Genomic DNA, 13,657 nt, shown 5'->3' on the forward strand with positions numbered 1-13,657 from the left:
TAACATGGCTAACCTGCTAAATCAATTGCAACAATTGTCTTTATAAACTGCTTCCTCTATGCAGGCATCGCAGTCAGTACCTACGCCTTCTCAACCTACGTCTATAAATGTCATCCAAACTTATAACCCCAAAGGAAACCAATAATCCGATGGGAAGAAGAAAGGATGAGTTAGGAAAAAGAACCAGGATGGGAAGGGCAATGCAAACAAACCTAACAATGATGCCGAAGGGGGTAGAAAAGAGTCTAAGAAAAAAGTAAAATTTCCATGCAAGTTATGCAATGGAGATCATTTGACTCATCTTTGACCTAGGATCCAAGATTCTTAGTGCTTATTAGTTCAACAGGGGTCTTCTAGCTCCCAGGTTGTCCTCACTAACCCTTTCCCCAAGGGCAGCAGTTACTTACTGGCGTGAACTCTAGCACTGGTACCCCCGTAGGGGGCAACCAGGAAGGGGATAATACATCAAATGTCTACATGATGAGTTCACATATCGAAGTTGCTATGTGTTCACGTGATTATGGTGAATCAAACTAATCTAAGGCTAAGTCTTCTTTCAATACTTCAGAGCCACTCCATATCGAGACACACTTTGTTGAGTCTATACCTCTGATGCCAAAAGGCTTCGCCAAATGCTCGACCATTAAACCTAATGCTAAGGCAGCCCAGAACTACTTGATTGTAGAAGATCTGGCATAGAGTCGTTGTGCTATGTAGGCATTAGCGGTACTCCAATTGTCCCCCACACAAAGGAGTGCATTACTCACTACAATCAGAGCAGTTGACCCAAAAAGTTCTCTTGTGCTTACATTTGATAAGTCAAACATCAAGAAGAGACTCCCGCATCATATGGCTTTCTAGATAAAGTCTACATATCGAAAGTGTTATGAAACTTGCTCACAAAAAGATAGAAAAGATAGATAAACACCTTCAAAATAAGCCTCTTCGAGGGGGCAACCTCCTTTACATTACACAATTGAACAATTCTTGGGCGATACAAATGATAAGACCTCCTTTCTATATAGATGAGTCTAAGGGGTCATAATATAATCAGAGCCGACATAACAATAATAATTTAAGGGCACAAAAATAACAATAGTGGGCTTCTATGGGGCACAATAATAACAATATGGGGACTACATGGGCACAACAATATAATAAGGGGGTTGCACTAATAACAATAAGGGGTTACACTAGTAGTATAGGGACCGAACATGCCCCTCTCCTTCAAAAAGTGTTGTCCTCAATGCTTGAGTAGTTCTGGATGATTCTGTATAAAATTCTCATCCTCCCATGTGGAATCTTCAGTGGATAAGTTCTTCCACTTGATGAGATACTTTGAAATTAACCGATTTCATAGTTGTTGATTTCTTGTTTTTGTGACTGCTTCAGGTTCCAATATGATTTTTCCTTCCTCGTCAAGTTCTGGCAATATTATTGAACTGTGATCTTCTACAACTTTTGAATGAGTGGCCACACTTCTTTGTCATTCTTCCATTCATTCCTTGCTTCATTTATCCAATCTGTTTGGATAATAGAAATAACACAAAACAATGCTTCCACATCCTCATCCTTTCTTGTGAGTGCATCTGCAACAACATTTTTCTTCCCTTTTTTGTAGATGATTTCAAAGTCATAACCCAACATATTTGTGACCCATTTTTTCTTTTCTTCTAAAGGTAATATTTGTTATAAAAAGTATTTAAGTCTATCATGATCCATTTTTACCTTGAATTATCTTCCCATTAGGTAAGGTCGCCATTTCTTAAGTGCATGTAGTATTGCCAACATTTCCTTCTCATAAATAGCTTGCTTGAGATCTTGCCGTAAAAATACCCAATTGCCTACATCAAAACTTCTTTCACTGCGATGTTGATCTGCTTGTTGTTTCATTCAATTCTACACCAAAGTGGCGTTATCCTTTAAAAGTTGGAGAACTTGTTGTTGATGCTCGATGTGATCTTTCACTACTTGAATATTTTTCTTCTTGATATGTCCTTCTATCTTGAGAGTTTTAGGAGTGGTAATTACTTCTAATGCATTACAAGATATGGTCGGATTCATTTCTTGATGCTCGATGTGATCTATCACTTCTTGAACATTTTTCTTTTTGATATGTCCTTTTATCTTGATAGTTTGAGGAGTGGTAATTCCGGCCAATGCATTACAAGATATGGTCGGATTCATTTCTTCTTTCTCTGGGGTTGTTCCTGGTGTATATCCTCTTCTTTTGACATTTCTTGATCATTTTCTTCCTCCTCTTCAAAATCAATGTAAAATAATTTCTTCTCAACACACTTATGACCTTTAATGTATTTGTTATCACAATTGTAACAAAGTCCTTTTGCTATTTTTTCTTCCAATTATTGTGGTGTCAACCTTGTAGGTTGTGGAAGGCTAGGAGAAACAACACTTCCATCTTTATATTTGTGAGGGGTAGACTTCCTTGTTGTCATAATTTTTCTTTCCACTTTTCTTGCCAACCTGAATGCCTTCTCCACTGAATCAGGTTCCCAAAGACAAACCTCGTGTTGAATATTATCCTTTAAAGTCCCTATGGAGACATCAATCCTCTACTTCTTTGAAATATCATTTTATATTGAATTTTTGAAAGTCCTCAATGTGCTCTGCCATTGAACATTTTTGTTTGAGATTTATCAATTGGCTAAAGAAGGTGTTTCTCTTTGTATCCTCATAATGTGCTATCATTTCCTCCGTGAAAATTGACCATGTAACAAGTTGTTTACGAGAACAAATACCTTCATACCATAAAAATTGATCCAGTTCTAAATATGAAGATGCAATACGTACCTTTTGTAACAGTTGCACCTCATGTAGATCAAAATATTGCTCCATCTGTGGTATCCAATTTACCGGATCCTTGCCATCAAACTTCCTCATATCGCCTTTTCTTGATTTTAGGAGCTCGATCTTGAAATGAATATAACTCTATAATTTCAGATCTTCCAGTTTGAAACTCATGACCTACAGTAGCCCTCTACGTCCTCTTTCCAATGCCACTAGTCTGATCAAAATTGGATTCTCCAAGAAAGAGTTATGCATAATCTCCCAAGATAACCTGATTATATACCTTTTCAGAAGAGTGAACTTGTATGAAGTTCCACATGTCATTGTTTTGACCTTCGGATCTGAAAACTACAAAAAGAAAACTACAGTTCGTCCTCTTTCTACAACTTCTTACGAAATTTCAATCTGATGCTCAGAGAGCCATTTATGATGATTTTCCCCAAGTCACTTGTTTGGAATGTAATTTAGGAGCCTCCCGAAACCCTAAATGTCTTGGAAATTATCTCTGAAAATATAGCGAAACAAGATTTGAATGTTGGGCCCGAGCTTCACCAAGATTTCGGCTCAAATGGGTTTTAATTTCAAAGTCCGAACCTTCGCAGAAAACAATTTATAGCAAACATTCCACAATGACCTGTTTGAGATGAAATTTTGGAGCTTGCAAAAACCCTAACTTCCTCAGATCATATCTCTGAAAATGTAGTGAGACAAGATCTGAAATTCGAACCCGAGGTTCAAACCGATTTCTTATCAAATGGGGTTTTTTTTTTTCTTCTGAAACTTCATAGTGAAACCGTTATAGCAAAAATTCCATGATAAACTGTTTGGAGCAGCGAAACCCTAGAATCCAAAGCTCTGATACCAAATGTTATGAAACCATCTCACAAAAAGATAGAAAAGATAGATAAATGCCTTCAAAATAATCCTCTTCGAGGGGGAAACCTCCTTTACATTACACAATTGAACCATTATTGGATGATACAAATGACAAGACCTCCTTTCTGTCTAAATGATTCTAAGGGGTCATAATATAATTAGAGCCGACATAACAATAATAATGTAAGGGCACAACAATAACAATAGTGGGCTTCTATGGGGCACAATAATAACAATATGGGGACTACATGGGCACAACAATATAATAAGGGGGTTGTAATAATAATAATAAGGGGTTACACTAGTAGTATAGGGACCTAACAACCAATATCTTTCGAACTGTTATCAATGAGGGAGCTTCCACATGTGTAATGTCCATGTCATGTTGGAAGGCTATTGGATCGCCTCAAGTTATTCCTTCACCTACTCTATTGACAGCATTTGATGGTCATTCTCATAGGCGCATGGGATTATTCCAACCTTTCCCATCTATGCTGGGGGAAAGGTGGTAAATATTAGAGTAGAAACAATCGATGTGAATCTGGATTACAACCTCCTTTTAGGCAGGAACTAGATTTATGAGATGGATGCTATTGTATCGTCATTATTTCACATCCTTTATTTTCCTCATGAAGGGAGAACTGTAAAGGTTGATCAAATGGATTATTCTCTAGGTGACTCCCACGCATATTCTAAGTCTATTGTTCCATTAGTGGAAAATCCCAAGCATCCTATAGGGAATTTAGGAGTTGGAATGTACTCTTCCTTAATGGGTACTTTTGATCTTCCTGCTCCTATAGCTAGAATTAATTCTATTTCATCCTCCAAGGGACCTTCTCAAAGAGAGTTCTTTAGAACTCATTATTTTTCGAACCCTTGGCCCTTACCTTCATCTACCACCACATTAGATGAAGGGAAAGTAGGTGCAATGGCATGTCCTATGTCTACAACAAAAATTGCTTATCAGTCTATTGTTAACTCTGCAAACTCCGATCCTACTCCTTTTTCACCAGAGGAGCTAGATGGAGATGTGGCTCTGGCCTAGACTCTCGATTTGACTTTGGCTCAGGATTTCTTAGATACTGTCTTGCCATTTGAAGAAGCAATTCTAGAAGCAATGATGGTTATTGAAATACCATGGGATGATTTTCATTATCGTTCATATTTACTCCCTCATTTGCGTGAAGTTGAGTCAAGTTTATCTAGTCCTCCTACTAGTGATGTTCATGCAGTTTTAAACCCTTTGGCCCCAGCACAATTTTCTGCCGAAGGTAACATGTATGTTATTACACAAATTGTACCGGTGAACATCTCTAAGAATCCCAACATTATTGAAAATTTCTTCATTGGAGCTGACTGTTCCCCTAAAGAAATTAAAACTTATACCGATCTCTTCAAAGAGTTTCGTGATGTGTTATCTTGGTCTTATGAGGAAATGCATGGAATAGATCCATCTATAGTCCAACATGAGATCAAGATGTATGAAAATGCCAAATCTATTCGTCAAAAACTTCGACTAGTCAACCCTAGAAAAGCAGCAGCTATCAAAAGCTGAAGTCGAGAAGCTGCTTAAGGCGGGTTGCATATACCCCCTTCCTTTAACTGAGTGGGTCTCTAATCCAGTCCCTGTAGACAAAAAGCAAGGAACGATTCGAGTATGCATTGACTTTATGGACCTAAATAAAGCTTGTCCTAAGGAAAATTACCCCACGCCTTTTATTGATCAGATTATTGATGAATGTGCGAGTAATGTGATTTTTTCATTCATGGATGGATTCTCTAGTTATAATCAAATTACTATCTGTCCAGAATATTAGCACAAGACAACTTTTATTTGTCCCTAGGGTTCATTTGCATACAAAAAGATGCCTTTTGGCCTCAAAAATGTTGGAGCTAATTTTCAACGGGCCATGTCTTATGCTTTTCATGACATCAAGAACATTATCGAAGCATATCTGGATGATTTAGTTCCTCGTTCTCGAAAGAGAATTGATCATCCTAAACATCTTCAATTGATTTTCGAACGATGTCGTTTTTATAAAGTTCGGTTGAATCTGAATAAGTGCATTTTCATCATCACATTTGGTCGGTTGTTGGGATTCATTGTGTCAACAAGGGGATTCGTGTAGATCCCTTCAAGGTTGAGGCAATACTTCAGTTGCCTCCCCTGTCTTCTATACGTCAACTTTATAGCCTCCAGGGAAAAGGAAATTTCTTGAGGAGATGTTATGAAACTAGCTCACAAAAAGATAGAAAAGATAGATCAATGCCTTAGAATTCAGCCTCTTCGAGGGGCAACCTCCTTTACATTACATAAATGAAAATTCTAGGATGATACAAATGAAAAGACCTCCTTTCTATATATAGGAGTCTAAGGGGTCATAACATAATCAGAGCCGACATAACAATAATAATGTAAGGGCACAATAATAACAATAGTGGGCTTCTATGGGGCACAATAGTAACAATATGGGCACTACATGGGTACATCAATATAATAAGTGGGTTGTACTAATAACAATAAGGGATTACACTAGTAGTATAGGGGCCTAACATTCCCCTCTCCTTCAAAAAGTGTTGTCCTCAACGCTTGAGTAGTTCTTGATGCTTCTGTATAAAATTCTTGTCCTTCCATGTGGAATCTTCAGCGGGTAAGTTCTTCCACTTGATGAGATACTCTGAAATTGATCGATTTCGTAGCTGTCAGGTTCTTGTTTCTGTGTCTACTCCAGGTTCCAATATGATTTTTCCTTCCTCTTCAATTTCTGGCAATATTGTTTGAATTGGAATCTTTTGCAACTTTTGAATAAGTGGCCATACTTCTTCATCCTTCTTCCATTCATCCTTTGCTTCGTTTATCCAATCTGGTTGGATAATAAAAATAGCACAAAACAATGCTTCCACATCCTCATCCTTTCTTGAGAGTGCATCTGCAACAAAATTTTGCTTCCATTTTCTATATATGATGTCAAAGTCATAACCCAACATATTTGTGACACATTTTTTCTGTTCTTCTAAAGATAATAGTTGTTCTAAAAAGTATTTAAGATTATCATGATCCATTTTTACCTTGAAGAGTCTTCCCATTTGGTAAGGTCACGATTTTTTAAGTGCGTGTAGTATTTCCAACATTTCCTTCTCATAAATACCTTGCTTGAGATGTAGCAGTAAAAATACCCAATCACCTACATCAAAACATATTTCACTACAATGTTGATCTACCTGTTGTTTCGTTTGATTTTGCACCGAAGTGGCGTTATCCTTTAAAAGTTGGTGAACTTGTTGTTGATGCTCAATGTGATCTTTCACTGCTTGAACCTTTTTCTTCTTGATATGTCCTTCTATCTCTAGAGTTTGAGGAGTGGTAATTTCTTCCAATCCTTTACAATATATGGTCAGATTCATTTCTTGATGCTCGATGTGATCTTTCACTTCTTGAACATTTTTCTTCTTGATATGTCCTTCTATCTTGATAGTTTGAGGAGTGGTAATTTTGACCAATGAATTACAAGATATGGTTGGATTCATTTCTTCTTTCTCGATGTTATATTTCACTTCTTGCACCTTTTTCTTCTTGATATGTCCTTCTATCTTGAGAGTTTGAAGAGTGGTAATTCTTGTCAATGCTTTACAAGATATGGTCTGATTCATTTCTTCTTTCTCTGGGGTGGGGTCCTGGTGTATATCCTCTTATTTTGATGTTTATTGATCCTTTTCTCCCTCTTCTTCATATTCTATGTAAAATAATTTCTTCTCAGCACACTTATGACCTTTAGTGCATTTGCTATCACAATTGTAACAAAGCCCTTTTTCTCTTTTTTCTTCCAATTTTTGTGGTGTAACCCTTGTAGGTTGTGGAAGGCTAGGAGAAAAAACACTTCCATCTTTATAGTTGTGAGGGGTATGCTTCCTGGTTTCCATAATTTTGCTTTCCACTATGTCACAAAGCCCTTTTACTCTTTCCAATTGTTGTGGTGTTTCTCTAAAGAAGGTGCTGCTCTTTGTATCCTCATAATGTGCTATCATTTCCTCCGTGAAAATTGACCATGTAACAAGTTGTTTACGAGAACAAATACCTTCATACCATAAAAATTGATCCAGTTCTAAATATGAAGATGCAATACATACCTTTTGTAACAGTGGTACACCATGTAGATCAAAATATTGCTCCATTTGAAGTATCCAATTTACCGGATCCTTGCCATCAAACTTCCTCATATCGCCTTTTCTTGATTTTAGGAGCTTGATCTTGAAATGACTATAAGTCTGTAATTTCAGTTCTTCTAGTTCTAAAACTACGAACTACAGTAGCCCTATGCATCCTCTTTCCAATGCCTCCAGTCTGATCCAAATTGGATTCTCCAAGGAAGAGTTATGCCAAATCTCCCACTGTGACCTGATTATAGACTAGTTCAATAGATTGAACTTGTATGACGTGCCACGAGTCACCGTTTCAACCTTTGGCTCTAAAAAATATATACAAGAAACTACAGTCCGTCCTCTTTCTGTACCTTCTTATGAAATTTAAATTCGATGCTCAGAGAGAAAGTTATGATGATTTTCCCCAGGTCACCTGTTTGGAATGTAATTAAGGAGTCTGCAAAAAGACCAACTTCCTCAGATCATATCTCCCCAAATATAGCGCAAAAATCTCTAAAATTTGGACCCAAGGTTCAACACGATTTATTCTCAAATGGGTTTTTTTTAACTTTTGAAACGTCACAGAAAAAAATTTATAGCGAAAATTCCACGATGACTTGTTTGGAGCAGCGAAACCCTAGAATCCAAAGCTCTAATACCAAATGTTATGAAACTCGCTCACAAAAAGATAGAAAATATAGTTGAACGCCTTAGAATTCAGCCTCTTCAAAGGGGCAACCTCCTTTACATTACATAAATGAACAATTCTTTGATGACACAAATGAAAAGACCTCCTTTCTATATATAGGATTCTAAGGGGTCATAACATAATCAGAGCCGACATAACAATAATAATATAAGGGCACAATAATAACAATAGTGGGCTTCTATGGGGCACAATAGTAACAATATGGGCACTACATGGGCACATCAATATAATAAGTGGGTTGTACTAATAACAATAAGGGATTACAGTAGTAGTATAGGGGCCTAACAGGAGATTTATAGTCAATTATGCTGAGATCACAAAAGGATTTATGTGATTGCTTAAGAAAGGGGTCCCATTTTTATGGGATGATTTCACGCAACGATATTTTGATGCTTTGAAAAAAACTTTAACCTCTGCTCCTTTGTTGATTCCACCTAATTATAGCATAGATTTCCTCTTGTATCTCGCTGTAGCAGAATCAACCATTGGTATGGTTCTGGTTCAGGAAGATGATGCCTTATGTGAGCATGTAATCTACTATCTAAGTCACTTGGTAGGTCCTGAACTGTGCTATTCTCCAATTGAGAAATTAGCTTTGGCAGTTGTCCATGCTGTCTAGCAACTTCGACATTATATTCTTCTTCAGAAAATGTTCGTCTTAGCAACTGTCAATCCACTTTAGTTTGTTCTTAGTAGGCGAGTGATTGGGGGAAAATATAATAGATGGATTGTCATTTTACAAGAATTTGACCTCAAATTCATGTTGGCTAAATCTAAGAAATATTTAGTATTTGCAAAGTTGATATCAGAGCTGCCTTGTGAGGAAGAAATCATTCACAAGGAAAATTTTCCTAATGAACATCTATTTATTATTTCCTCGCAATATCCTTGGTATGGGGATATCATTATATATCTCCAGACTTCGAATTTTCCTCCTACTTTTTCCAAGGATGAGCGTAGAAAATTGCATCACCTCGCTAAGAATTATGTTATTATAGGTGACACCTTATATCGTCGCAGGATTGATTCAATCCTTAGACATTGTTTAACCTTGGAATGGGCTGATTCAATGCTTAATGATTGCCACAGTGGAGCTTGTGGTGGTCATCTATCTGGGCTTGCTACAGCCCAAACAAATTTACGAGTAGGCTACTTTTGGCCTTCGATATTCAAAGATTTTATTGAAGCGGTCAAGAGATGCCATCCTTGTTAGGTTTATACTCAGAAAATGTGCGCACATCTAGCTCCACTTTTCCTTGTGATCACCTTCGGTCCTTTCACAAAGTGGGGCATTGATTTTACTACTTGTAATCTTCCTTCGGCGGGAAATCACAAGTATATCATCATGGTCATAGACTACTTTACGAAGTGGGCTGAGGCCATGCCTACTTTCAAGAATGACAGTGAAACAACGACCATGTTTTTCTTCAATCAAGTTATTTCCAGGTTCGGTATTCCTAAAGAGATTGTCACTGACCATGGCAGTCATTTCCAAAATCAATTGATGTTTGAATTGGCTCTCAAGCTGGGTTTCCGGCAAGAGAATTCATCTCTGTATTATCCTCAGGGCAATGAGCAGGTCAAAGCCATGAACAAATACCTTAAAATCATCCTGCAAAGGATGATTAAAAAAGCTAGATCCAATTGGAACATCATGTTATATCCGACACTTTGGGCATACCGAATGTCAGTTAAGATTGCCACTGGTTTTACTCCCTTTCAACTGGTTTACAGGTTGGAATCTATTTTTCCTGTTGAATGTGAAATTCCTTCCCTTCAACTAGCTATTGAACTTCTTCCTGAGACTTCTAGTCTCGAAGAACGCCTCATTCATTTGGAACATCTTGATGAGCAGCATCAAGATGATACCACAATAAACGAAGCCCATAAAAAGAGGGTAAAAACTCAATACGATAAAGTTGTCCGTCCTAGAAATTTTTCTGAAGGCGACTTTGTCTTGGTCTACGAACAAGAAAAAAATGCCTTGGGGGCATGCAAGTTTAAGTCTATGTCAGTGCCTTTATTCTCGAATGCATTTTGAAAAAGGGAGCTTACGAATTGATTGAATTTGAAGGAAACAAGTTAGCGGAGCCTAGAAATGGGCTCTACCTTAAGAAGTACTTTTCTTAGGCTTCAGTCGAGCATTTACTTGTTTGTATATATTGTATGATTGTACATATCTATCTATTGGTTTTAATGATGTCAATATATTTGATCTTCTTTGGCAAGTATTGATGGACAATTTGATATATCTAGGGTTCACCGATGGTGCCAGTAGACACACCCGGAACCTTGCTTCCGCGGCTTGGGTGATTTATTATCCATTTGGCTAGTTGATGGTTTTGTGAGGAGTATGTATCGGTCCCGCTTCAAATAATATTGTCAAATATACTATTGTTATTAATTTACTATTTGAGGCGATATCTCTTCATATTGATTCATTAATAGTATATTTGGATTCACAATTGGTGGTATCTCAATTGAATAACATCTATTGGGTACGATATCCCTATTTGTATAACCAATTTCTGAGAGTGCGTTTTTTGCAAAGATCATTTGTTCACATTCCACGATCTGAAAATTCCTTGGCAGATTCTATTGCTAATCAAGCATTGAATTGGCATATAAATCATTCATCACAATAAAAACATCAAAAAATAATCGAAGTATCATCTATATATATGATCATCATAAAATCGTCTATATATAGATAGAGTTTTGTGGCCAAAATAATATACAAAATTGGGACAAAATTCCCAACAAAATTTTGTCTTAGTCTCATCATCATGTCTAATCACAAAAAGATCTGATCATATCTCTAACAATCCTACTCAGGATGAGCAGCTAGAAAGAAAACAACGACATTAGCCACCAGTCAAAATAGTCGCACCCAGTCCTGTGGTACTCCTACCACACACCGCTGCATCTCCTCTGTTAAGTCCTCTATGGCCACCATGGGTACTTGGTGAGTCAATCTCACGAAGTTTCTCTGGACTGCATGGAGGACTCTCTCAGTCTCAGCTGCAACCCCTTCAGCATCCCTTCCATGACGCCTATGTCGAGGAAGTCCATCAGGTCTCACTAGTCCCACATCTAAAACATGATCAATAAATTTTGTAAGTGCCTTGTCTCATCAAAAAGATTTTTAATTCATTTATATTGAAAACCCAAAAAAAATCTTAAAATTCAAAAATTCATGCTATTGATCAATCATGAATGCATCTTCTTCTGCACTCCAGTAGTGAATTAGCCGCTCAAGCAATCGAGTATTCGCCTTCATGTTTGGAATTTTGAAGAATTTTAACAAACTGCATCCTCGCAAGGCATCTAATGCGGTTTGATCCTCCATCACTTGGTTATCAATAGCACTGTGCTCTCTTTCACACCAGGTAATTGTCATCCTACAACAAAAAGTGTTTCATATCATTAAATCCATGTTTGAAATTTTTACTCGCACACACGCGGGTTCATTTTTTACACAGTCACGTGTAGGGCCTTCGTAGACACGGGTTACCTGTATCCAACCTCTGTGTACGCAAAGTAAAAAAAAAAAAAAAATCAATAATTTCTTATGGTCAAATTTATGAAAAAACATCTAAAAGCATAAAATGATCAATAGTATGAATAGAGGGTTACCTGGAAGATTTGAAGCAATTTGAATAGTTGAATTTGACGGAGGAAGTTTGTTTCAGTTTTTCTCCACAGCTCCTTGCTCAAAACACAAATGAGAAAACTGTGAGTCCAAAATTCCTTATATAGGTTGAAAAATGAAAATTATTTTTTCTAAAGCTGGTTTTTATTTTATGGACTTTTTGACCTTTTGGCTTGGAGTGTTGGGAATGGGTTGTTTTTACAGGATATTTTGGAGACTTTTTTGAGAAATTGCTTCGGTCCCATGACTGCAAACCCATCATGGCAGGTATCACTTTCTTACTGGCATATAGGTTAGGGAATATCACTTTCCACTTCATTTTGCATACTAGCCTCCATACTGCGATATTTTTTGCCATAGCATCGACCCCATCATGTCTTGATTCGCAAACCATTTTCACTCACCGACTTATAAAATCATGATGTGATGGTAGAGCAAACCTTTACATGGGCATCTTAGTTAGATCCTCGCTAACATATGTTGCCCATAATGCTATATTGAGTAGGCTCGGGAGTCCTCTTTAGTCCTGCCATGACTTGTGCATTGGAGACTCATTCTTTTGGTTCTTCACTATTTTCTGGCTTTATACCCTATTGGCTCCTTTGTGTTGAGTTGTACTGCTGCATTGCATATTGACTATTTGCACCTTTTGGCCTTGAGCCGGCTTCACTTGGACTCGTGTTTAAGCCACCTTTTGACCATGTCTTCTGCAAAATGAACCTTGCAATCACTTCGCCTCTACAACCTGACACACCCTTTTACCCATGGAAATAACATTCCTTTGAGTGTCATTGGCCAGTTTCGCCACCTTGTATTGAGCATAGGAATGTTTCCTTCCCAGGAAGTAGAGCATCTTCTTTTTCGACACTCTTTCTTTCCACTGTACCATAGCATTCTTTTATTCTTTTTGCCATTGAACAAAGCACTCAAAAAATAAGTCTTTCCTCCATTGGGATGGGATTTAGTTTGACTTAGGAGAGCCTTAACCTTGTTATTGAGTCAGTACTCCTCTGATTGGTCATCTCTTATGCCTCCTGCATGACAAACTTATACAAAGTTATCATATGCTGCCATGTAAGCACAGTTGAGTCATGCTTTTGTTCAAGGGAAGTAAACCTGAGTTAGCCTCTCTACAATGTCTCTTGAACTATTTTTCAGTTGGCCATTCCTAGTTGTTAGAGTCATGTTCGTTATCACATTAGCTATTTGGTCCTTTGATCATGTTGTTTTGAGAAGGTCTCCATTGACTTCTTGCTGGTGGGTCTTGCTCTTATCGACTATAAAAAATTGCTCTGCGAGTAGATCTAGAGCCGCACCCTGACCCTATTTTCATTATTGATAGGTCACCTTATGTTCAGCATCGATCAGTATCATGGGTATTTGACTAGGTGGTTTCCATTGTGTTCGACATCAGCTTTCATTATCACACATTGGGATTAGTGCAGTGCCTTGGTTTCCATTTGAGCCTATTG

Source organism: Pinus tabuliformis, chromosome 9 (assembly GCF_031772625.1).
Source record: "Pinus tabuliformis cultivar Carrire ecotype Pingquan chromosome 9, CPIR1, whole genome shotgun sequence".
NCBI classification, from domain to species: domain Eukaryota; kingdom Viridiplantae; phylum Streptophyta; class Pinopsida; order Pinales; family Pinaceae; genus Pinus; species Pinus tabuliformis.